This window comes from Anthonomus grandis, chromosome 11, assembly GCF_022605725.1.
Source record: "Anthonomus grandis grandis chromosome 11, icAntGran1.3, whole genome shotgun sequence".
Taxonomy (NCBI): Eukaryota; Metazoa; Arthropoda; class Insecta; order Coleoptera; family Curculionidae; genus Anthonomus; species Anthonomus grandis.
This window is the reverse complement of record NC_065556.1, coordinates 8,333,973-8,359,380: the sequence shown is the minus strand read 5'-3', so window position 1 is coordinate 8,359,380 and position 25,408 is coordinate 8,333,973. Positions and strand designations below refer to the sequence as shown.

The 25,408-nt window shown below is 32.1% G+C and overlaps 1 protein-coding gene and 1 long non-coding RNA gene across 3 annotated transcripts in view; both read left to right on the top strand.

The window, feature by feature from the left end:
• The window catches only part of LOC126742539 (AP-1 complex subunit gamma-1), a 135,469-nt gene that overhangs the window by 6,132 nt on the left and 103,929 nt on the right, over positions 1 to 25,408 (top strand). The gene's annotated exons all lie outside the window — the stretch shown is intronic.
• On the top strand, positions 14,946 to 19,133 carry LOC126742541 (uncharacterized). Its single transcript, XR_007662593.1, has 3 exons — positions 14,946 to 15,116; positions 17,979 to 18,673; positions 18,734 to 19,133. It is a non-coding gene; the product is annotated as an uncharacterized LOC126742541 (long non-coding RNA).

Here is a 25,408-nt window from a genome sequence, read left to right as displayed (position 1 = left end):
AATTCGAATATTTTTTTCAAATAATAGATTATCAAATGTCATTATTGTCGAGAAGTCGTTAGTGGACAGCATTATAGTACCTCCATGAGATAAATTACTTTTATTATATTAACTTATGATAGTATAATTTTGAACAAACACGTTTATTATATTTAATTTTATATACACTCATTTATATTTAACCAATATTCATTTATAGTGACAATTTCTGAAAAACTTCTCTTCTAATAAAAGAAATAATTTATTTGTTTTATGTCTTAAGGACTGAATATTTAAGAAAAATACACTAAGCTTACTAACGTCAGATTTTTCAGAGGCTGCTTGACTTCTGATCGCGTTATACAGGGTGATTTTTAAGTTGATACTTTTTTTTTAACTGTGTATAGAACTCGGTAAAATAAACATTTTTTTCAAATAACTTTATTCAAAAAACCGAAAAATGAAAAAATTGCATTGCCAAAATGTTATAAAATGAGTCCAATATGGTCTTCTCTAATTTAAATAAGTTGTTCACAGTTGTCACCATTAACTTCAACACAACGATTTGCTCGACGTAACCACTGTTCCGTAACGGCACGCAATAGAGAAATCGGTTTTTGTCTAACTGTTGCCGCAGCCTGCTCAATACGTGCTATTAGTTCTTCTTGTGTGTTGATAGGCGTCTTGCAAACTAAACTTTTCATATACCCCCCACAAAAAAAGTCACATGGATTTAGGTCTGGCGACCTTGGTGGCCATGCAACTGGTCCATTTCGGCCAATCCACCGATTTGGGTAACTTATATCCAAAAATTCGCTCACTTCTCGTCTAAAATGGGCAGGTGCTCCATTCTGCAGGACCCACATAGCTTGCCTGATATTCAGTGGCACGTCTTCTAACGGAACAGGCAGATTATTTTGCAAAAAGTCCAAATGAATATTGCCCGTCAGACGGTCTGGTAAGATAAATGGTCCAACAAATATCCCATTCACAATTCCTGCCCACACATTAGCAGAAAAGCGGTGTTGAAAATTGGTTCTGCGAATTGCATGGAGATTATCAACAGACCAAACATGCGTATTTCGAAAATTGTTAATTCCGTTTCGTTAAATCATTTTCATGTTGTTGTAGGAACCATTCACAAAACTGAACTCTGCGGGGGAAGTCTTCAGGCAGTAGCGCTTGGACACATTGAACGTGAAAGGGATTAAATTGATTCTCGCGCAATGTTGTCCATACTTTTGTTTGACTTAATCCGACCTGCCCTGCAACAACTCGAGTACTTGTTGTTGGATCTTCTTCGATGAGATTTAAAATTTGTTCTTCCCTATGAACATTTTCACGTCTTCTTCCTCTTCCTGCATGCCCTCCACGATGTTCCCGTAAATCGCCAGTATCCTTAGCCCGTTGAAAAAGATTTATGAAACTTCTGGGTGTAGGATGATTCCGCAAAGGAAAGCGGTCTGCGTATAATACCAAAGCAGCAGCAGCACTTTGAAGACACTCTCCATAAATAAGCAACATATCCACAAGTTCATTGTTTTCATAACGATGTGCCATTTTTAGGATTTGCAAATTTAAAATTAACAACAATAAACCAAAAGTGTCTAAGACTAACTGATCGGTACAATGCGTGATCGATAATACAAAAATTTGAGCAAAAACTAAACATAAACAAACGATGAAAAACAAACCCATATTCACTTTTTTTATTCTGTATGTCCCTTATTTTTGAGTGTATCGAAAAAAGTTATTTGAAAAAAATGTATATTTTACCGAGTTCTAAACACAGTTAAAAAAAAGTCTCAACTTAAAAATCACCCTGTATAATCGAAACATTTTTGGGATTTGTTGGGGAACCATTAGAAAAGTAGCTGTTTTGATTTCCCCTAATTTTCTGGAGCCGTAGGAGTTTTTCTGATCAAAAGAATGACCTCTAGGCCGAGAGATCTGCTTCAATTTCATCGGAACCAGTATGGAAGCGATAGTATAATTTTTGCAACGCGTTCATATTCATTAATTTAATTCTGGTGCATGTATGGCTTTCAAAATATGTACTTGAAGGTTAGCCATGGAGGAAGGAAAGGAAGAACCTGAGTGATTTTAAAATGGAATAATCCCTTATTCTAGCCAACAAGTAGCGACTATTTTCTGTATCAGATGTTCGGGATAGCTTTACTATTGGAGGCGTCATTGGGTCCATAAATAGCCCATCATCATCCTTCGCATGTTTTTATCCCGGTTTTATATTTTCTCACACATGAAACTTACTTGCAGCTACAGCCTCCTTATCAGAATCGATACTGTAGTTTGTGTATGTGACATCGGCGGTGTTGCTTTTTGATGTGTCAATACTGCGTGGGCATGCGTGACAGAATTTATTTTTTTGCCATCTATCACAGTACCTTGCCGCCACATAGTTGTGTCTTTTAGCAGCTTTAGGTTATTTTTATTTCGCACCCTTACTTTAAAATCTAAGTCTAAACTGTCCCCAATCTTCAGCATTGGAAAATATCGAATAAACTCAGTAGTTTCTAGTTTTTCTGTTACATAGTGTGCAAAGGTATATAAGGTGATGGAATTTTGGAAATTAGCACATAATGCCACTCTTCTGTTATGGAGGGTTTACAGAGTGGAGGAGTTTATTTCTTTTTAGAAAATAATTCTTGTTATTTCTTCCTTATCTAAAAAGTTAATTTGACTTGAGATGGGTATTTTTAGTGGTGGTAGGCTATTACTAATTTTGGGCTTATCTTTGGCAGCTAAAAAGCTATTGAAAATTTCTTACTTCATTTCCCTGATCGAATAAAATAAAGATTCTTGTTCATTGTCAGAGGTGTTAGATTGGAAGCCGTGAATGTCATCCATATATTTTTCAAAGGTTTTCCAATTAGGAGTAATGACGCTCAAAATGTCGTAGATTATCGTTTTAACAGGAAAAAAGTCATTGTTCCTTTTAACACAAGTTCCCGAAGTTTCGACGACTTTCAGAGGTATCTGTGATTTTTGCAGCAGCGAAATACTGTTGGAAAGATATTTCACCATAGGAGAGTCACATACATTGCATAAAAATGTTATATTGTGGAACTTTTGATGGACTTTCACCTGAGTTAGTAGCTGCATTAACAAGGTACCTCAAACTCAAGGCTGCTATGAATACGAACAAGAGCCAGGCTCGTGTCCGGCAAGTAATTCCAAAGACAACTTTGAAGAATCAAGCAAATAAAATTGGAGGAGGGATGCGATTAAAGGACATAGCCACCTGGACCGAAAGGTGGAGTACCGGAAACTTGGCAAAACGGGTCATATAAAAACAATCTAGTACAGACACTATCCAGAAGGCTAATTCCATTCCCGCCAAACGATTGTTACTACTTGTTGTACCTTTGTACCTACATTCAGACCAAGGAAGAAATTTTGAATGCAACTTATTCTAGAAGTTTTGCAAGCCACTTGGAAAAAATAAGGATTACTGCATTACACTTGCAGTCAGGTTACATGGTACAACGAATGAATAGAACCATTACTCGGTATTTGGCCAAAGTAGTCTCAAAGCGACTGGTATAGGTTTCGTCATTTGTTCCTGCTGGTTTATCAATCGGCCATTCACGAAAGCATAGGAGAGTCTCTGGCTCGAGTAGTGATGGGAAGAAAACCATCACTATCCGATCTGAAGTTTGGGTGCCCGCTAGGAGCCGATATTGCCAGGGCGGTCTATGTCAGTGAGCTGCGTAGAGGAATGGATGTCATTGATAGTCAAGTGCGCATTTCCATCAAAGATGCCAGCGATCGTGTGAAGGATGCATATGATGTTCATGCCAAAGACCAAATGTACAACAACGATGACTTGACTTAGCCTTATGACACTAAGAGACGGGTCTGTCAACGAAATTTAAAACATCCTGGGATGGGCCTTACAAAGTTCTAAAAGCCATTAACGGGGTTCTTTACAGAATAAAAAACTGACTGGCTCCTTATTATTATGGAAATCACAAAGACGCTGAGCTACAGCATATTAAACCGGAGTTGAATTTGACATTCGATAAATTCATGACCCATTATTCTAATGGCCGTTCCAGATGAGTATACTTTGCTACATTATGTGGTTACAAATTTTCGAACGTCTCGAAGAATAAAAGAGGGTTTCCGTCAAAAGTTTAGAAAAAATTGAAGAATTGCATCAGTCTAACCCCAGAATCGGCAAGCACTTAAGACAAAAAACTGTTGGAAAGTTTTTGTCAGACGCTTTGTGTTCTCTAATGGAAGGAGGATCTGAGAAGCCTTTCCCAATTTCCGAACTCAGAGGTGCACTCGATAACTTGGACTCGAGGATGATTCGCAGCATGGTGGTCTTCAAGTTTATAGGAATCCAAATTCTGGTATGGTGTTATAATCCTTAATGTCATTCTCTGGAGAAAACTGTGAATTGATACTTCTACGAGAGATCATGCTGCAAGAGTAGAACCTTATGCCCATATCGATATCCACCATCTTCGGGATCATCATTCGGAAAGAAAATGAGCTTAAGGAGCGGGCAGTGTAACGATATTGGCAACGCTGCGAAATCAGCTGTTCCTCGTCAGAATCATCGCGGTGACGCAAGCGAGTAAAACGGAGTACAACGAATGGTAAAAACACTACAATATTATCGTGAAATATGTAATCTTACAAAACATGCTTTGTCTCGATAAAAGACAGGTTATTATGAGCAATTGACTCTGAAGAGTGGCAAAGAGTTTTGTATATTGCGAAAAAACCACAGCTATTCAAAAAAAAGTTGGTTATCTTTACATAATTTTAACCCTAAAGATATACATAGACATTTTTTTCAGGATATGCATATCCTGAAAAAAATATCTTAATAAACTTGTCTTTTGGACGAAGTTTTCCCATCAGCTTGGAAAAAAGTATTTTAAAGCCATTGCTCAAGAAACCAAAAGTTTTGTGCTGTAAAAACTAGCAACAAATGCGTCTTCAATTTGAAGCATTCTTAGTTTTCTACTTAACACGGAATCGGAAATACCTATCATGTATCGATGCTATCCCTGCTCAATATCTATTTTATTTTCATTGATATTTACGGAAGTTGAAGTATAACTGCTTTAACTCAAGTACCTTGGAATCTCTAAAACGCCGATCTTTTTACGTCAATTTTTTCTCTTGGATACACTCTGCTTTCCAGTTAATTTTATGTTTAAATTACAAGAGGCTTCTAGTTTTGCAGAAATTGCTCTATTTTCCTCAAGAGGTATATTCTTGTGTTTGATAAATATTGCATCAGAATCTTTTTGGTAGTCCTCCCTTGCATAGTCTATTGAAATATAGATTGTGTCCCTTTAAGCTTATTTACATTCCTTAAAATTATACTTTTTAGGTAATAAATAAGAAACTTAATACTTGTCTTTTCTTCACTTCGGTTTCCCAATTGTTGAAAGTTGAACATATCCGAGAAATGACAGTTGACGTCAGGCTTTTGATTGCACAGTTAAAAATAAAAAATTAAGGTCTACTAATTCCTCATCTATTTCGTCCAATCCTTTTATAATAATTTTTAGTTTCTTTTCCAGTTTTACTTGGCTTTAGTTGGTTAGTTCTTAGGAGTTATACTATACAGGATGTCCCATTAATAATGGTAAATATTTTAACAGCAGATTCGTATCAGGAAGATAATGAGGTTAGGTTAAATTCCTAGTCCGAAAATGAAATGCAACCAAGATACAGGGTGATAAACATTAAGTTTTTTTTTTAATTTTGCTCATAACTTAAGCATTTGTTCTTTGTTTTTAATGAAATTTGGTATGTTGGTTTTTTTTATATGACAAATATAAAACTTTTTTCAATCATCTCATAGAGGGCGCCACCAGCCTTATTTTAGTCTTTTTTTAAACTCCATAACTTTTTTACACTTTCTATAATGTAATGTTTTATTATAAATTTCTATTCTGAAAGTGTTTTTCCTTAAAAAATATATATTTTAAAAATGTCGCTAGGATTTACCTTTCTTAAGATATTTAGACTTAAAACTTGCAATGCGCTCAAGAAAATATGAATATTTTTCTACTTTAAGTTGAAAAAAAAATTTAGTAGGCTGAGTCTAACAAAAAAATTAAAACAAACAAAGTCACTGCCACGACTTGTGTTTTTTTAGTTACTGTGACGCGTTATAGCTCACACGATTAGTTACTTTATTACCTTTTATTGCGTTATTTTTCTTAGTTATTAATTGTTCCTTGTTGCGTTAGTGTTAGTTCCGGTAGTCTTTAGTTATCACTTTAGGTTAAGATGCCTAGACATCAATATTTTTCTAATTCGGAAATGGGAGATATGGTTTGTGTTTATGCCCAAGCAAATTACAGCGGTCTAAGAGCTTGTCGACGTTATGCGCAATTGTATCCAAATAGCAGGCAGCCAGATTTTAAACTCTTTAAAAACGTTTACCAGAGACTTGGGGAAACGGGAACATTCAGGCCAAAGCGAGATGTTGGGCGTCCAAATAGACGTAATGTGGACCAAGAAGAAGAAGTGTTAGTCCAGATTGCTGAAGATCCAGAAATAAGTGTAAGGCGTATGGCGGCAAGAACTGGAATTAGTAAGTCCTCAGTTTTAAGAATTTTTCATAGTGAGCGTCTTTATCCCTACCATTTTACGCCAGTACAAAATCTTTTGGATACAGATCTTCCAGCGAGATTAGATTTCGCCCGCTATATCCAGGAACAACAAAATCAAGATCCCCTATTTATTAATAAAATTATGTTTATGGATGAAGCGACTTTTAGCCGACGGAGAATTTTTAGTTTTAGAAACAAACGTTCATGGGATATTGCAATTTCAAACTTCATTACTAAAAGACACTTTCAACACGAGAGTTGTCTATAAATCTGCGCCCAGATATGATTTTTATGCAAGATGGCGCTCCTGCGCATTTTGCTAGACTCGTGAGAGAATATCTTAATGCTAATTTCAACTGGATAGGACGTGGAAGTCAAAGACCTTGGCCCACACGAAGTACTGATTTCGACCCATTGGATTTTTGCGTATGGGGATACATGAAATCCATTGTTTACGAAAAACAGATAAACACTAGGGAACAATTATTTGAAAAAATTCAAGCCGCTGCTGAGTCATTTCGAAATAACCAATTATTTTTTAAGATTCGACGGTCTTTTAGTAAAAAAATTTTAAAATGTCTTAAGACAAATGAAGGCCATGTGGAAGATGCCGGCAAATATTGATAATTTTTATTTTTAAATAATTATTTTGGTTTTATATTTTTATTTATCAATCATTTAAAGTGTAATATAGCAATTTAAATAGTTTAAAATATGGTACAATCTTTAAATATAAATATCTAGAAAAAGAGTAATCCTAGAGAAATTTTTAAGGTATACCTTTTGTAAGCAAAAATGCTTGCAGAATGCATATTTAAAATAAAAAATAAAATTATACAGGGCGTAAAAAAGCTATGGAGTTCCAAAAAACTACTAAAATGTGGCTGGGGGCGCCCTCTATGAGATAATTAAAAAAAACTAATAAAATTAGATTTGGCATATAAAAAAACCTCCAAATGCCAAATTTAGTTAAAAACAAAAAACAACTGCTAAAGTTTCAAAGTTTCAGTCAACAAAATTCAAAAAAAATACTTAATGTTTATCACCCTGTATCTTGGTTGCATTTCATTTTCCGACTAGGAAAATTTAACCTAACTCATTATTTTTATGAGAGGAATCTGCTGTTAAAATATTTACCATTATTAATGGGACACCCTGTATATAGTGTTATAAGAGTTTGTATCAAGTGAACATGGTGAGTGATGGAAAAATTTCCACTTAAACCGATAATTTAATTTTCAGTTTTAATACTTGGAACTTCACAACTTTGAGAAATTATTCTTATAATTATATAATCTGGGTTTCAAATATTTTTGTAAGGTTTTTTATTTCAGTTAAGGTTTTATATTTTATTTCACTAGTAAAAAAATATAAGTATAAAAAAATTAAAAATATTTACAATTTTAAATCTTGACCAACTGATAAAGATATACATATAGTAAGACTAAGTACAGTAATTCCTTAGAAAAAAAGGAGAAGCAGGAAATGAGTATTATCTTAATTACCAACTAAAGTTTTAGCCACATTTGAGTAACAATAATTATTTTAAAACTATGTTAAACATCTTTTAGTGCCTCAAATAAAAGCATAATCCAAAATGAAAATAGATAGGAAACAAATTAGAGCACGACAAATTTAACACTTTTCAATTATCAAGTGAATAAGCAAATCCTCTATAAGCACCTCTATAAGCAAACTCTATTCTCCAGGCTTATGTACTCTGCTAATTTATAATATTCAGTAAAGTCATGTCAAGCGTGAGTGCTCTTGATCATATTTTAGAGCAATGGGGAATATCTACACTGAGTTGACTGAGAGCTTCTGGATTCTTGCGTGATGTAGGTAACTTCAAGAAACTTTCTCTTTCTTTAGTGCTTCTCCCTGCAGAGAATCTTTGCTTCAGACAAATAAATATGGTGGCCATTTAACAATCGGATCTACCTGATTTAGAAACTGTCCCTTTAGTCTATCCCCAATGTAATATGGTATCAGTTACTGGGAATCAGGAAGAGGTGCTCTACATATATTTAGAATGCAAAAGTGTATCATTCATTGTTTCTTAGGCCTGACCTACAGAACCTCCTCTAGATCTTACTCACCCTTCCTTCCTTATACTTTTCTTCCTTGGTGGGTGTTATTCGCAAAAAACACAATCAATTATTTGTTGAGACCAGGGCAATGTACCAATACCTCCTATAATAAGGCTGGAGCGCTTAACGTGTGATATTATAATTTAGATGTGCTTGTTTCTTATTACATATATACACAATTTGGCAACTGCGAGATCATATGTCAAAAGTTTGACAATGTAATTATCAATAGCATAGAGTTTCGACACAGCCTTCTTAACTTTACAAGCCGTGAAGTTAAAAAGGCAACACTGTAATGTGTCAATTAAGTGGTGCTAATTCTGTGGATGACTAATTTAATTTCTTCTAGTAATTATAATAGTTATATTTATGTTTTTAGGATTAAAATAAACCAAAATTATAAATAATAATACTTTTTATTTATTTTCCGTATTATAGAATAAGATAACATACAACCAGGATTTATTAAACATAACAAATTAGCTCATACAAACTTTAACAAATTTATATAAATTTTCATTTTGTCAGAACTATGGGTGTCTGTGGAGGAAAAAACGTATAAAAAAAGGTTTATTTGCCCTTATCCAATCAATATAAATACAATATTAATAGGTAGGTATTCTTAAAATTACTTTTGTTAACGTAAAGTAGTAATTTTTCTTTTTTTACTTGTATCAAATTTCGGTTTATGACATTCATTATTTTTTAGCTTATTCAACAAAATATTACTGATTATTAAAGATGAAAATAGATATATCTTTCTACTAGCTGTCCCACATTTACATATTTGCATAAGGTCTACTTTAAAAATGTCATATTCTAATGAGGCTAAAGCTAAGTTTGATAGTATTTTTTGATGGTTTTTTGCTTTCAAAAACTGAACCTCTAGATTTCTGTTATTCTTAATGTATTCAAACAAAGCACAAATGTAAAAGTAAATAAATTTAGTTTCGTCAGTCGCAACACAGAGACCACCTCTTTGTAAAGAAGTAAAATAAATGTCTTCAGTTTGTTTACCTTTTTCTAATACAACCAAATTTTGACAATCAACACACTTGATATTTTTTAACACTGATCGGGCTACATATCCACAAATGTATTCTCTCACTGAATCATCAAAAGTTGAATACATTTTTAAGTAATCGGTTTTTAAAATCCACATAAAGTCATTAATTTCATCTAATATTTGAAAATTATTGTCAGCATCACTGATTTCTTTTAGATCACATTTTAGATTATTTAAATTACAATTATTTTCATCACAGGTTTTAAACAAATTTTGAAGTCTTACTTTCTTTTCTGATTCTAAAATTTGACAATAGGATACATTATAATTACAACCAGATAAATTTTGGTACCTACCAAATCTTTTTTCCAGATTGTCAGTTTGAAATTTTCCAGGCAATATATACTTTAATTCAAATTTACTAAAAGAATATTTGACAACATTAATAAGATTTTGTGTACTTTGCTTTAGGGCATTATATGTGTCATTAGTAAATTAGTAAGACTTACGTTACTTTAATCATTATGCCATGCTTCAAGCCAAAGAATAAATTTTTCTAAAAAAATAACTTTAAAATCATTATGAGAAAAAATGGGAGTGCAAAAATCATTTCGTTTTATGACCCCTTTATTGCTGTTCTTTACATTTACAATGTTCCACCAATTTTTTATTATTTGAAGGAAACCTGCAATCTCAATACATGATACATCTGTTTTCAAGGCAGCAATGGTAGAATCATGAAATATATTTTCTGCCAATAAAACATTTTGCCTTTCTATGTTATTTGGATACAATGTTTTGTCACTTAACCGATAGGCTTTTTTAGTTACCTGGCTCAACTCTGAATTATAAAACACTCTAATTTTCTGAAAGGAAGCATTTTTTTTATTTCATGGTTCTCAAAATCTGGATAGACAAATGTTTTTTCGAAATTTTTAAGATTCAACCAATTATAATAAATGTTCTTAAAAATATGAACAAAATCATATGACAAAAATATTTTTTCATTTTCAATTTGGGGGTTGTCAATAAAGATTTTTTTGGCTCCAAGAAGAGCAAACATTTTTTGATTTACTCTGTTGTTATCAGTTATGAGGCATAGTACTTTAAAACCTATATTTTGGACATGCCTAACAACTTCAAGTGTACTTTCAAGTAGTTGTTCACCTGTCATATTACTCACAGGAATTAATCGCACAACTTCTTTCATGTTAGCAAAAGGAGAGGAAATCATAAATGTCTGAATAGTTTTAGCAACCTGACTAGCATTATTTTCAGCATAACCAATTATTCTCTTTGATTTGTATGTGAAACCACTTTTGAGATATATTTCACCAATAAGAATGCAAACAATTTTTTCTCGTTCATTTAGATTGGAAAAAATATGTGTAAGATAAAGGTTTTTTTTGATGTCATTTTCTGGAGTTGCATTTAGATCAGCTATTACTTGCTGAAGATGTCGTGCTGAAGGCAAAATGAGAAATTCATGGAGTTTTTCGTATGTCGAGGAAGACTGACAAAAAACTAGAAGAGAAAACAGCATAGTAGACATATTATATCTTTTTCTTTTGGTATCAATCAATAAAAGCTGGTTTGAAATTAATTCTAATGTAGTTTTAAAAATACAATTTTCATCCAGTTGTTTTAATAGACACTGGATATTTTTGTGAGCCTTTTCTATAAAATACTTATTGTTTGTTAACATGTTCAAGGTATAACCGTAATGAGCTAACAAATTTTCAATTTGAGACCACCTAGATAGTTTACCACTTCCTGGTAAAATCCAATTTAAATCATGATAGGATATTTCAGAGTTTTTAACAAAAACACTTACCACTAAACCTTGATCAATACTTATACTACAGGTAATTTGAATATTTTCTTCAGGAATATAGCACTGAGTGTCAATGTTTAATAAATAGAAATAAACCTTATTTGGCAATATCTTAAGGCTCCACTTATTAAGCACAAGTTTTGAGTCAATACATCTTACAAAATCATCAAAATTTAAAATAAGATCACTCTGCAGGAACTCTTCCACTTCCATGTTTTGATTATTAATTAAATTGGTTCTTCTTTCATCAGGATTTTTTCGTGGGATGGCAGCAGGCTTACTGAAGTATTTAGGCAGCATCTTAAATAAATGTGGAACAGCATTCTTCTTTAATCTTGGTCTTTTTAACTTAAATTCTTGAACTATGCCCTCTTTATCTTTATAGCTTTCAAACCTCTGAATTTCATTTTGGTCAAAATGCTTTTCACTGACTACTGTGTTTTTGGTTAATATAAAGTTTTCCCTATGTATTGCTTGTATCGATAATTTTCGGATAGCCCTCCCTATCTTTGGGAAATGAGAATGTCGTTGCTACTTTTTCGTTTTTTAGTGTGCTTCTATAATTAGATTTACATCGGGAGATGCAGCAAGTTCTAGGCATCTAAAACAAAATTTGGACATTATTTTATCGAACAATAAACAATAATTATGTACTAATACAAACATTTGACAATTACTAGCCCGACCACTTACCTTGATTGATATTTTAATTAAAAGTAACAATTTTAAACTTTTATAAATAATTATGAAGCATCAGCTTTATTTTAATTTGGAAACTAAACAACATCTAACATAACCTCAAAAAGAAAAGCACCATACGCGACGTTGCCATTATTTCTTACTTCATGGCTTGTAAAGTTAAGAAAGCTGTGGTTTCGATTATCAAATAGAGTAGAGTAGACCTCTTTTTTCACATAATTTAATATTATTTTTTAGCGTCCTATGTGAATAATCCGCAAATTTTTTTCTCTTAATCTATTCTTTTCAAAGTAGTCTTTATGCTCAAATTTTAAAATATTGCAAAATCGGAGATACTTAAAGTCGACAAGACTCCTATAGGCCCGTTTTTAGAGCAATTTCCCTAACATCCCGGTGCACTACACTTATACAGCATATTCAGTTTATTATAGACATTAATGTAGTGATGCGAAGAGTCCGGATTAATCGTCCGTTCAATCCGAATATCAAATTATTCCGAATCAATCCGGATATCTAAATCGCCCGGATACACGCCGCCCGTCGACCCGTTCGACCGACAATGGAATAATTGTATGAGCTTGCACGAGACTCACGAAGTTCCACCTTCCACCGGCTAAGAGAATCCGAATTAAATCGTCCGGACAAATAACCCGGCAATCGGAAACAAAGCATTTTTGTATTGTTTTGTACACTTGATTTATTACATACATAATTAGCTATTTTAGTTTAGTATGTAAAAACGAAATTTATATGTTTTTCGAAATATATTCGAAAAACAGCTATAAAAAACGTTTATCGGACGGTCGAGCATCGAGCCCGAAACATGGCATAATTTGCCGAACGGGCGAGACATCGAGCGGACGAATTAATCCGGATTTTTACAACACTACTTTAATGTGTAAAAATGAAAAAACGCGAACGGAAGGGGCAAGATAAACAACCTGTAGCCGAAAGTCATGTCACGATTGTCACGCACAGAAAACAAGAGAGTTCTCTCTTTGTTTTCTGTGATGTCACGCGTCAACAGCTGTATTCGATTCAACGCCGGTTTTGGTTCTGGTTGACAGCTATGACGTCATTAAATGTAAAACGAATACGGTTGGTATCACTTCGGTTAACCGAAACCAGTGGTGCGATTCTTATTCACTATTTCGAGACGTCTCGTCTCGATTACTACGATTTCGCGATTCTTATCAGGAAAACCGAGACAACAGGGCTGGGATTCTAAAATCTAAATTTCAATCGTCGGCTAAACACGTTTTATTCGATTTGATTTAGGTTTCTTGGGATATATTTGTTATTTTCCCTAATATTTGACAGATGGAAGCGTCAGTTGTCTTTTCTATTGAGTTTTCATTTATTTTGTTAATTTTTTTCGCCTTCATGCTTTTTTTATTTAAATATATGCCTATATTATTTCTTTAAAATAAAAAATTGTCGTTTAAAACCATCACTATCCATTGGAAAATCATAATTGAATTCATGGAAAATCACAAAAACTTGTTGTGTTCATCCACTTTTGGTATGTTTAAACGTTTTAATGGCAACATGTGTGCAATCAATAGAACCTAGAATACCAGGGAAATTGGATCTCTCTATAAATGTTAATTTAATAATTTCTCTAATCTCTTATATTTGAAAAATTAATGAATCGGTCAGCAAGGTGATTGTCAATAATTTCAGTAATTTTATGGATCCAATGACTTATAGTAGTTTCGCTAATTTCAAATTTAAAATCTTGTCCAATGCTTCTTTGGTAATAATATGTGGCATAAAATCTTGATATATGTACTAAAACTGCCCATTCAATGGTAACTCTATTTCCTCTGCCTCTATTATTAACAGAAGGTTGTGGAAAATAGGGTCGAATTAAATCTATTAGTTGTTGTGTTTAAGAAAGCTTCTTGATATACTAATGAAAACCTGGTATCATAGATAATATATATAATAACTAAAAATGCCTGGTATGACTATTGGTAAACAATAAATGAAACAAATACGTTTAAAAAAGGATGCTGCTACATTATGCACGTATTAAAAAAGGAAGAAGCTATATCGTCTGGTGTATACGATAAACCCAAGCGTGTCGTCGACAAATCGTTAAAAACTAGGCAATCCGCAAGACACTCACGACTGAAAATTTTATTTAGAATCAGTCATACCGAGTAATCGTGTCGTGATTTTAGAATCCCAGTGCAGTTAACGATTAACGATTCGAACTGTCAGTCGTGATCGATGTAGATGCCGAAATGGTATTTAACCTCACATATTTATTGTTTTCTTGATCGGTCTCACAAAATATAAACCTACGTGGGTAGTTTATATTTTGTGATCGGTCTGGCGATTAAGGATAGTTTCAATAAAACTATTAAAATGTCCTTTAAGATTAGAGGTCCATTTGATTGCCTTTGCAAATTTTTTCGAAGAATATCCGGATTTTGCCAGAGGGCGATTGTCTTGCTCTAATGCCCCCCAGGAATTTAAAAAACTATGGCAAGAACTGGCAAATATCTTAAATTCATTAGGGTATGGAACAAGGACAACTGAAAAGTGGCAAAGGGTAACAAAAGTTATTTTTTTTAGAAATATTTATAACAACATAAGAATAAAGTTAAATTAAAATATATTATGAACCATAGATGTCTGGAATTTTGAAAAACTATTCAGCATTATTTAGTTAATTTAAATGCGTCTCTTGGGAAGATTTATCTCCTATTTTTTATACATGGTCAGATTATAAACTCAACTTAAAAAAGAGGGCTTCAGAATTAAAGAAACATCAGACTCAAACAGGAGGAGGGCCTCTTTTAACAAATAAAGGTATATCTGACACTGATAACCGATTATTAAATATTCTTGGAAAGACATTTTTTGAAGGCTGTGGAACACAGGAAAAAGGTGTAAGTATAATATTGCCTTGTAGCAATAAGTTACTAATAGCAGAGCCTTAAACAAATATAAATAGAAGTTTTAAACAAATATTTGTACTTCCTCTTATATTATCCCCAAACAATAAAAAAAACCATTAAGATTGAAAAAATGTCATAAATACCTCCCATTCATTTTAGTTTGAATCATATCACAAAAAATTGGTTATTCCAAAGAAGAAAACATCTTCTGCTACATCTACAATTACTTCTGGAACATTATCAGTTAGCCCTGTACAGCAAATAGTGTCCCAAATTGATTTAGAAAATATGACAGATTCAAATTTATTAGTTTCCTCACCCTCAACACAAAGAAATGAAAGTCTTCAACAAGAGAAAAGAAAAGGTCCAGAGGATGACCATGATTATTTTGCCCATATAAAGCTACAAGAGAGAAACCCAAATAAAAAGAAAAAACATGATAATAATACAATCAATTATTATCAAGATACAATCAATATTCTAGAGAATATTGATGATCGTTTGCAAAAGGTAGAAAATAGGTTAGAAAACATTGACAACACTTTACATACAAAATTAACTGAACTCTGTGAAATTTTAAGAAACAAGAATCCTAAGAAAATGTAAAACTACATTCAGACTGAATTTTGAGGAATCTACGTTTCAAGCTCTAATTTTTTTATAAAATTATAGGTTTGTTCCTCTAGGAAATTATGATATTTAATACTAGACATACTTAAGAAATGTTTTTGAAAAAAAGTTTTCTTAAAAGGATATTATCCTTTTCGAAAAGGATAATATCCAGGGTTATAAATATAAACTTTTTTATGTTCAGATATGTTCTCTTTCACTAGTATACATTTTTAAGTTATTTTTTTTGTTTAATTAGAATGAGTTTTTGATTTGTAATCCTTACAAAAAGTATTTGAATATTTGATGTTCCTTATTATATATATTAATTTTTTGTTTACCTGTTTTCTTAATGTAAGATTTTCAGTTGGTTTTTTAAATTTTATTTGTGTTGGTGATTTTTTTGTGTATTATAATAAAAAAAGTTTATTGTTACTTCAACATGTTGAGCATTAAACAATAATCAAGTTATATACCAATTAAACTAGATTTTGACCAAATAGACATTAGTTTTATTCAGAAAGACAAACTTAATAGTAATATTACTGTAATATTTTTTTTATATCTAAAGCATAGAAAAGTAATTTGGATTTGATTAAATATTAAAATATGTGTTAACAATACTTCTTCTTATTGCCTCTCCCTCTCGAGCACCTAAGTTACCCATTATATTTTGATTCCCTATATTTTGTAAGTTGTCATTTCCTCTTCATTATCATTTTCTTCATGTTCAATACCAAAAGTAATACACAAGTTGTGTAATACACAGCATGTGTTAACTAACTTTCCTACAAATTCTGGAGCATATCTTGCCACTCGTTCTTTTAACAAGCATCGTAATCTTGCTTTCAAAACCCCATTTTTTCTTTCAATACAGTTTCAGCTATCGTCTCCTTATATGGTTTTAATTGTAATGGGATTCTGGAGAGCCTTCCAAAGGGTTTTGGTATTAGGGTCATTAATACTGGTTCAAGTGGGTAGCCTGAGTCACCCAAGAGCCATGTTCTTCTCAGACCCTGACGATATTGTGTCAAAAGGAAATTTTTTACCTCAGAATTTCTCTAAATAAATGAGTCATGAGTTGATCCTGGGTAATTGGCATTTATAGACAAATTTTTAAGTCTAAATCTGTATTTATATTTGACAACGCCGTATTTACGAATTTCGGCAGCTAAATAGCGACCGATGCGATGGATTGTCTGTGTCGCAACTGTTAATAGCTAGATGGCGCACGCGGGCGGCAACTGTATTATTAAGTTATATGGAAATATGGGGTATTCTGTATAGTGTATATGTTACGATCAATGATGAAAATTCGCACATTAACGATAATGGCCGAGCAATAACATAACGATCCAAGTAAAATAGGAAATATATGAGGTAAATCGAAGTTTTATGACCAATATTCTCTATTTTCTTAAAATATTCAAAACCTAACCCAACCTTGGGCCAACCCAAGTCACCAGGACGTTGTGTAGCCAATTAATTTTAATAATGCTTAAATTGATGTCCAGTCGTTATCATTTGATTAGACAAAGTTAGGGCGAGTTAGGTTGGCCCAAGGTTGGAACAGGTTTCGTATATTTAAAAAAAAAAAATAGAGCATATTGGTCATAAAACTTCGATTTTCCTCATAATTATATTGTCTATTTTATAATAATTTGTATAAGTATAAAACTGATTTAATTTCAAATTTAAATTTTATTAAAAGTTTCATACCTTCTGACTTCATTAATAAATTCTTTATCAAAAAATCTTTGATTACCAAATCCTTCCATCTTTGCAACACACCCACACACAACAATAAGTTCTAGGTTGAACGGCCTTATTCGTTGTAGTTGTTGTATGGTTGGTATCACATTCAATTTCACACAGTATCCTCCTCTCTGAACTGAATACTGAATTTCGGTCACATTGCTAAGAATATTTTAGAGTTCTGACAACACTGTTTTTAACCGTTCGACCGGATTCGTAAACGTAGGACAAATTCCGAGTAGGACCAATTCCGATCCCCCCCCGATTTCCGGCGGTGATCGTGTATGTTCGGAGAAAAATTCGGTCGTTTGACGTGAATGACAAGAATAACGACACGAATGTTCCCGCGTTTGTTAGTTGTTTACTTTCGTAAAAAAGCTCCAACTAATTTGATCAATTATTGCGATTATACTGAACTTGTTTCTTTGTGAAATATTGAACATAGTGTTTTAAAATAATACCTGAAAAGCTGTATTAATTCCATTTCAGCGATTTTAGCTGTAAAGATGGACGGCCCTACTCAAAACTATCAGAATCAGGACCAAACTATCAACAAAAATTTGTGCCACTTATGCCGTAAAATGTTTTCTTCCATTTCAGCTAAGAACAAACATATTAAAGTTATTCATAAGCAGCAGCTCCCAGATAACCCAAAGTCACACATTTCTTGTCCCTTATGCAAAGAGACTAAGTATTCTTGTGAGACTTATCAAAGACTTGAAGCTTATTTACAGGTTAAGTCATGATATCAAAATAGAGTCCTCAACTTTCCATTTTTCCAGAGAAGAAAGATTTGAGGAATGGTTAAGAGAGCATAAAATAAGCACAAACTATGCACTTGTTTGCACAAGGAAAATTGAAGACAAGATTGAAAAAGTATATTGTTGCAATCGAAGCGATTTTAGAGGTAATTTGTAGCAATTTCAATTGTTCATTATGGTGTGTGAGCAAAGGAAGGGAAGCGATTCTGTTTTAGGTGAACTCCTTGGGAATGTTCTTTCAATAATATTGAAGCTAGCCATAGTCTAGAAATTGAAACATTTGTTAATGAGAAGACGACTGAAAATCAACAAGTCGCAGTACAACAATTGAACAAGCAATCAACAAGAGAAATTGAAATTGAAGTGTGAAATTGAAAGTGTATCAAACTTTTTAAGATATTTAAATAATGAAACTTATGATAAGTAAGTTATCTTTTTATAAAATTATATTAGATATATTAACATATACCTGTAAATGTCTAGGTGCATGAGACAACTGACATCAATGATGGAACAGATAAATAAGACAAATACAAGTAAACGAAAAATGGACAAACAAGTTTATTTTCCATCAAAGAAGAAGAAGGAGCAATAAATAAAAATAATTAATTGTATATTTTTTTCTATTTATCAGTATTTTTTTTATATAATAGTAGGTATATTTTTATAGGTTTAACTATATATGTATGTATATGTGTATTATAATTTTTTATGTAAGTTTGAGGCAAATATTTTAAAAAACATTACCTATCTCATAAGTTTCTTGTAGTTTCTTCTTATGAGTATTAATCGAAACTGCGAATTGTAAATTAGTATTTTAGCATAAAATAATTAAGTTTCTTTTCAAATCAGTCATATACATGTCTTTGCAGCATTTATAAAATAAAACTTGTTAATATATGATACATTTATATAATAGTATAACTAATTAAATCCATTGTGTTTTCACTTACCAAAATTACCTCTCTACCTAGGTATAAAAATTATTTAAAAAAATAGGTACTTATTTCAAAAAGATTAATAACATTTATATATTTAAGATTAAAATTAAAGTACAATACTACAATATTTTATAAATTTTGTTTTCCATTTATTTATTTTTTCTAAATATACAATACCCTATTGTTTAAGTTGGGCTTTTCCTTTTGATATGTCCACATATAGAGAACTTAAAAAAATAATAGTTATTTATATAACAAAAGGGAGCAAAGTGCATAATTTCCTTAAGTGGGTGAAGTTTGATCCAGCAAAAGCATCCACAGTGAGGAAATGACACTGCTCCTACAGTACTTCATTTTCTACTTTCATTCTTATTAATAAGCACAATTTAATGTAAAAAATTAATTTGATAAAAAATAATAAGCAAGATATAGTCAAATAAAAAAAATCAATTATGCAGGGAAATAAAATTAAAAATGTTCTTATAAGGTAGTAGAAAAATAAAATTTTCAAATAACACTTTCTCAAAAATAAACTATAGTAATTTTAAATAATATCCAAAATCAAATAAATCCATGTCCGCCTAAAGAAACTTTTTAAAATATTTATTCGAAAAAAAAAAAATTCAATTTCCATTCCATTGGATCGTTCAACCAAACTGCATTTTTTTGATACTTACATTAGGGTATTATGTATAAAATTAATAATTCAATTTTCTTGTTTGCATCCTTTATTTATATTTAATTTATTTAAAGAATCAATTATTATTATTCCAGAAACGCTATTTTTTATTTTAATTAAATTATTATTTACATTAATTATTCTTATTGCCAGAAACCGTTGCTTCTAGCAGCAAACATGCTCTTTTGTTGGTTGCCCGCCATTCACATAATATTTAAATATCCGAATGGACAGTCGGAGCCGAATGGTGACGGGAATCGGGTGTTTTTTAGTGGCGTCTGTTGACGCTGCAGGCATTTTCGCCGATCCTAATGGGTTCAGTAATGGGCGGCATTTAAGCAAATTTGATTGGTTAAGAATTTCGTGTAAGTGTATGTCCAAATTCGAAGATGACAATAAATTGGTAAAAAGTAAATGCATATTCACCGCACGGAGAAAAACGAAATTAGGAAAATGTTTGTTGCGAATCGAATTTTCGACGTTTTAGTACATTTTAGGTTGTTTATAGCAAAAAGAAACTAAAATCTATTCAAAATCCTAAAATATCGCAAGTAAGGATACATATTATACATGCGTATTAAAAAATAATATATATATTTAGTACTGACATGATATTTAGGAACTATTTTATTATTTAATAATTATTATTTTAGTGAGAGAAATTAAAAATATGGCTACTTAATGTAAAATCACAGATATAACTAGCTACCTCGGTAGTTATATCTACTATACCTACTCAGCTACCTTCCTAGATAGTTACATATAAATTTGGGGTAAAATCCTCTCGAAAATAAGTAAACAAATAAAACAAATTTTAGACCAGGAACTTTTATTCAAATTAAAATACAAATATATTTGTCCGGTGTACTTAAACTTTAATTATTAAGAATTTACACATTTTTCTATTAAAAGTTACAATGTTTAAAATATATCAGCAATACAGACGTTGTTTTAAAACCCGAATATATTTTAATTTTTTTTACATTTCGTAATACCAATACTTTTGTTTAAATAAACTGCAGTTTGTAAATTGTGTGGAGTTTTTTTGTTAATAGGTAAAGAATTATATTTAGTGTAATAGTGATCTTGTAAATTGACATTAAGTTTTATACCTTGCCTAGGACGACCAGCTGATATTACCTTTTTTCCGCTTAAACACTTTTTACGTCGACCAATTGCTGTAGGTTGAACACCTATAAATGAGGAATGTTTTCTTCTTAATTGTTTATTTTGTGCTGTTTTCTTTCCATTTTTAAAAGGTTCAAGTCCACTATATTTACCAAATGTATGTAATGCACTAATAAGACCAGTTTCTGTTTTTGCAAATTTTTTCGTATTACTCAGCATTTTTTGCACTGCTGGGACAAAAATATTTGGTTGGTTTTGTACACCTTTTGTTATTCTATCAAACAAATTTTTAAGTTCCATTTTTTCTGTATCCAATAACTCAAAAATATTATTTTCATCCTTCTTTTGAATTAAAGTACTCAAGGGTTCTTTATAAGTTTCCTCGGGAATGTCCAAAGGCTTCAGTACGTTACTACTTGGGTTACTAAGGACGTTATTACTTTCAAATATTTCTGTATTGCTTACGGAGACAGGAATTTCTTTCAGCGGCTTTAACCAATTACTAGGGCACTTTTTTCCTGTGGCTATGTAATACATTGTTTTTTTGGCATTCTCAGAAACTAAATTAAAACCACTCTCAAGCTTGTCTTCCATATGAAGAATCACAGCGGATGCATGTGAACATAAACTGCCTGTTGTGCCTTTAGCACAAGAGCAGGTACCATTAATAATGTCTACCCAATATTGGTTCTTATTTTCACTAGAAATTAGGTTAAAAACACCCTGCATATTAATACATCTCTGAATCTCATAGGACACATTGCCTCTTTGTTTGGGTAACATCCTTTTTAACATAGCTTTTGGGTATCGACCATTCGTGAAATCTATGAGTCTTTTTTCCATATACATTTCATAGCGAGTAAGAATAAAGTCAACCAGCTGAATGATACTAAAGGCCATAACTCTGTTTAGGATACAGTCCTTTAGAATTCGGAAAACCACCTCTACATAATTTGTTGTGTTACTACCTCTTAACATATATTTTTGTCGATAACAGGTAGCCCAGTCCTCTTTGTAATTCCATAATTTTAAATAATGGTTTATGAAAAGAGGATACTTTTTTGAGACATTACTGTTGAGAATTACTGTATGGTGCTTTAAAGCTTCTTCTACATTTAAAGCATAAACAATGTTTTTTATCATGAAATATAGCTCTTGTCGATTAGATTGCAAAATGCCATGCTTGGTGTCACATAACCAAGTCCAACATGCTTTTAAAAAATGAAATTGGCACAACAAAAGCACAGAACCAGCAAAATTTTTTTTTAAGGGATTTCTTTCCTTTAGGTCATTGTCAGTTAAAAATACTGTAGGGTATCTTTGTTTATAAAATGAGTCAGGCGGTAATATATTTTTCATTTCCTGTAATGCTTCATCAAAAACATACTCCTTTTCAGTATCAGTTATGATGACTCCAAGTGGCAAGCCACCTGCCACTGTTGGTGTTATAAAGAAATATACTCGATGTCTCTGTTTGTCCATTCCACCAGAAGCATCAACCATGACCAACTCTCGACTTTGACTTATGTTTTGATGAGCTCGAGACATAATTGGAGTACACAAAACTACAAAATAGTGATTATCATCTTTGGTTTTGCAAAGCTTTGCTCTTCCTTGATTATATGTTTTAGTGTATTCATCCAATTTTGCTTTTAAATTTTCTAACATCAAATTTCCTAAAATAAAATAGGTTTATCGTTAAAGCCCACCACTGCATAGGTAGATCCAGGTTTTTCAGTCTGATTATTTGTTTATGTTTTAGTTAATTAGTTAGTTGTAGCTCTCGCAGCCTCACGGTAATATTTTTTTTTCATTACGATACAACCTTATGTCTTTTTGTACAACCCTGTATGTTTATATATGTATATGTTGTACCCCCCTAAAATGAACCCTGGATCTACCACTCTGTACTTTAAAGTAACAGCAAAATGTTAAATAAAATTACCTGTAAAACATCCATACTCTTTTGAAAACTCCTTTTCAAACAATTTATGTGCTACAGAAACTGTCGGGACATAATGAGAATCTGCTGCAATTTCATAATAATTTTCTGGATTTTCCAGCAACAAATCTGGCAAATTTGCAAAAAATGCAAGGCCGATGAAGGGTTATGACCTTGTCGAAAAAGGCTCTGAAGTTTTGCCCTGGTCTCATCTGACATGTCACGATATTTTAAAACTGCTGCACTAATAATGCAATGATTATGCGTAGCCTTAAATGTTACAATAGCTGGCCATTCAGCAACAAGATGGTCTACATTTTTAGCTCTAGATTTAGCTATATACCTAAAAATAGTAAAAACATAGGTAAAAGCATCCACACTTTTATAGAGTTAAGATTTTAGCTATAAAATATTACAAACCTTTTAATGACAATATTAAGCTTTGCTCGACAATCTGTATTTCGTGTAGATCTTATTCCCTTGACTCTTTTATCTGTAAGATGAATGCAACGTAGATCAACCTTGTAAATATTAATTTTTCCACAATTTGGATATGTAGCAGCTTTTCTCCAGCTGGTTTTCGTGTGTTGCTCATAATTCTTAAGCCAAACCTATTGAAAGTATAATATTTTAAAAATTCAAAAATTAATAAAAGTGTTTAATTAAGTCCAATGCACTATTTGCTACTGAACTGATTTGCTAGTGAACCAGAGCCTTTACAGTATTATAAATAAATATTTAATAACAATATTAGTTTTAAAAAAAAGTGTATTTGTTTACTTGCCTCAGCAGAAGACTTATCCTTCACTTCTTTTATTCTTATCACTTCCTCATTGTTTTCGATATTGCCTTTAGTATGCACTACTAAATATGTATAGCCTAATGGTAAATTCAGCAATATATGTTCATCTACCTCCATTTTTTTATTATTTCCTCCTGTAGATTTTCGATTTCAAATTTAACTCTGACCTAATAACCAATAACCACTTTAATAACACTAATAACCTGCACGGCAAAGTGAGTACAAAACAAAAACAAAACAAAGTATCACGTGATCGCTTTTAACCAATCAAATTCCCCTACACGTTTTCCATTACTGAACCCATTAGGATCGGCGAAAATGCACGCTGCCGTTGTTCGTCCGCGGAAGGCTGCCTGCAACGCTGCCAGACTTTGCAGATTGACGTCAACGTTAGGATGCTCTATTACTATCTTAAAATAATTAAATCTATATCTTTAACTCCTCTTACTTTACAACTTAGTTAAAAAAAAGAGTGCATCCTTATTTCTCTTTTTATAATTTAAACTTCCATTTTTTCAAATTTCATCATTTATCTACTTAATACCTTGTTACTTGCCAATAGGAGTTCTTTCTATATAAATCTGACAACTGCGCATCTACTAGTGCCACCTGATGAAACGAGAGGTTAGGTTGTTTATATTTATGTTCTGTGGTTGCCGGTATTTCTGACGAGATCCGCAGTAAACATTAGCTCATTTTGTGTTTTTTTCTAAAATCGGAACTGCTTATTTCCGCGAAATGTGTATGTTATGTTTATGTAAAGTCTTCGCGTACTTTTAAATCGCAAAATCGTATTTTCGGACTAGAAAAATCCTCGGAAAAACCGGTTCTCCGGCGCGCCGCAGATTTATTTATTTATATCAGACTTTAATACTTTAGTTCGTGTTTAATTTAATGTTTTTCTCCCAGTTCGGCTTGTAGTTAATACCAGAGTGTAAATATGCCTCAAAAGTGTTGTGTTCCGGGTTGTAATGGAAACTATAAAAACGGACCTAAGTGCATGTCTTCGGTTTTCCTAAGGATATAAATCTAAGGCGAAAATGGGTAAAGCCAAGTAAAGATGAAAGGTTTAAAAATATTGACGAGTTGAAGTTAGCAAAGCTCTTGAATTAAGCAAAATTGACTTTGGCGAGCATGAGAAACAAAATCATTTTGACAGTTTTGAAGAGTTTATTGAAAAATTTTCTGCTTTTAAACTACCGAAAGATTGGTTTACTGCTCACAGTGAGTCTCAAGACAGCAAAAAGGTAACAATTTTTAAAATTGAATACACACCTGGTCCATGCATTAATTGGGCAATTGTTTTTAATTTTAATTTAAATGTTGAAACTTTTTTTATATAGCAAGCCAGTTTGTGTTTTAACATCAAAATTTAAAACTCCATATACTTCCCATAGTTTAGATGATTTATATGCAATACTTGAAGCAATAGACCTTACTATTATTACCCTGCCTTTGGAGGAAAATGTTACCAATAATGACAACCCTGACTGTGACTTAAATCGAAATACTCCTACCGAGACTGCTACCAATACCCTTGGCAATACTATTCTCGATCATGTCAAACCATCAAATGACATAAATAAAATTAAACGTGTGTTCGATTTTGTGTCGAACATACTAAAAAGTTTTAAAAACATTGAAGACAACAAAATAGTGCATGCTT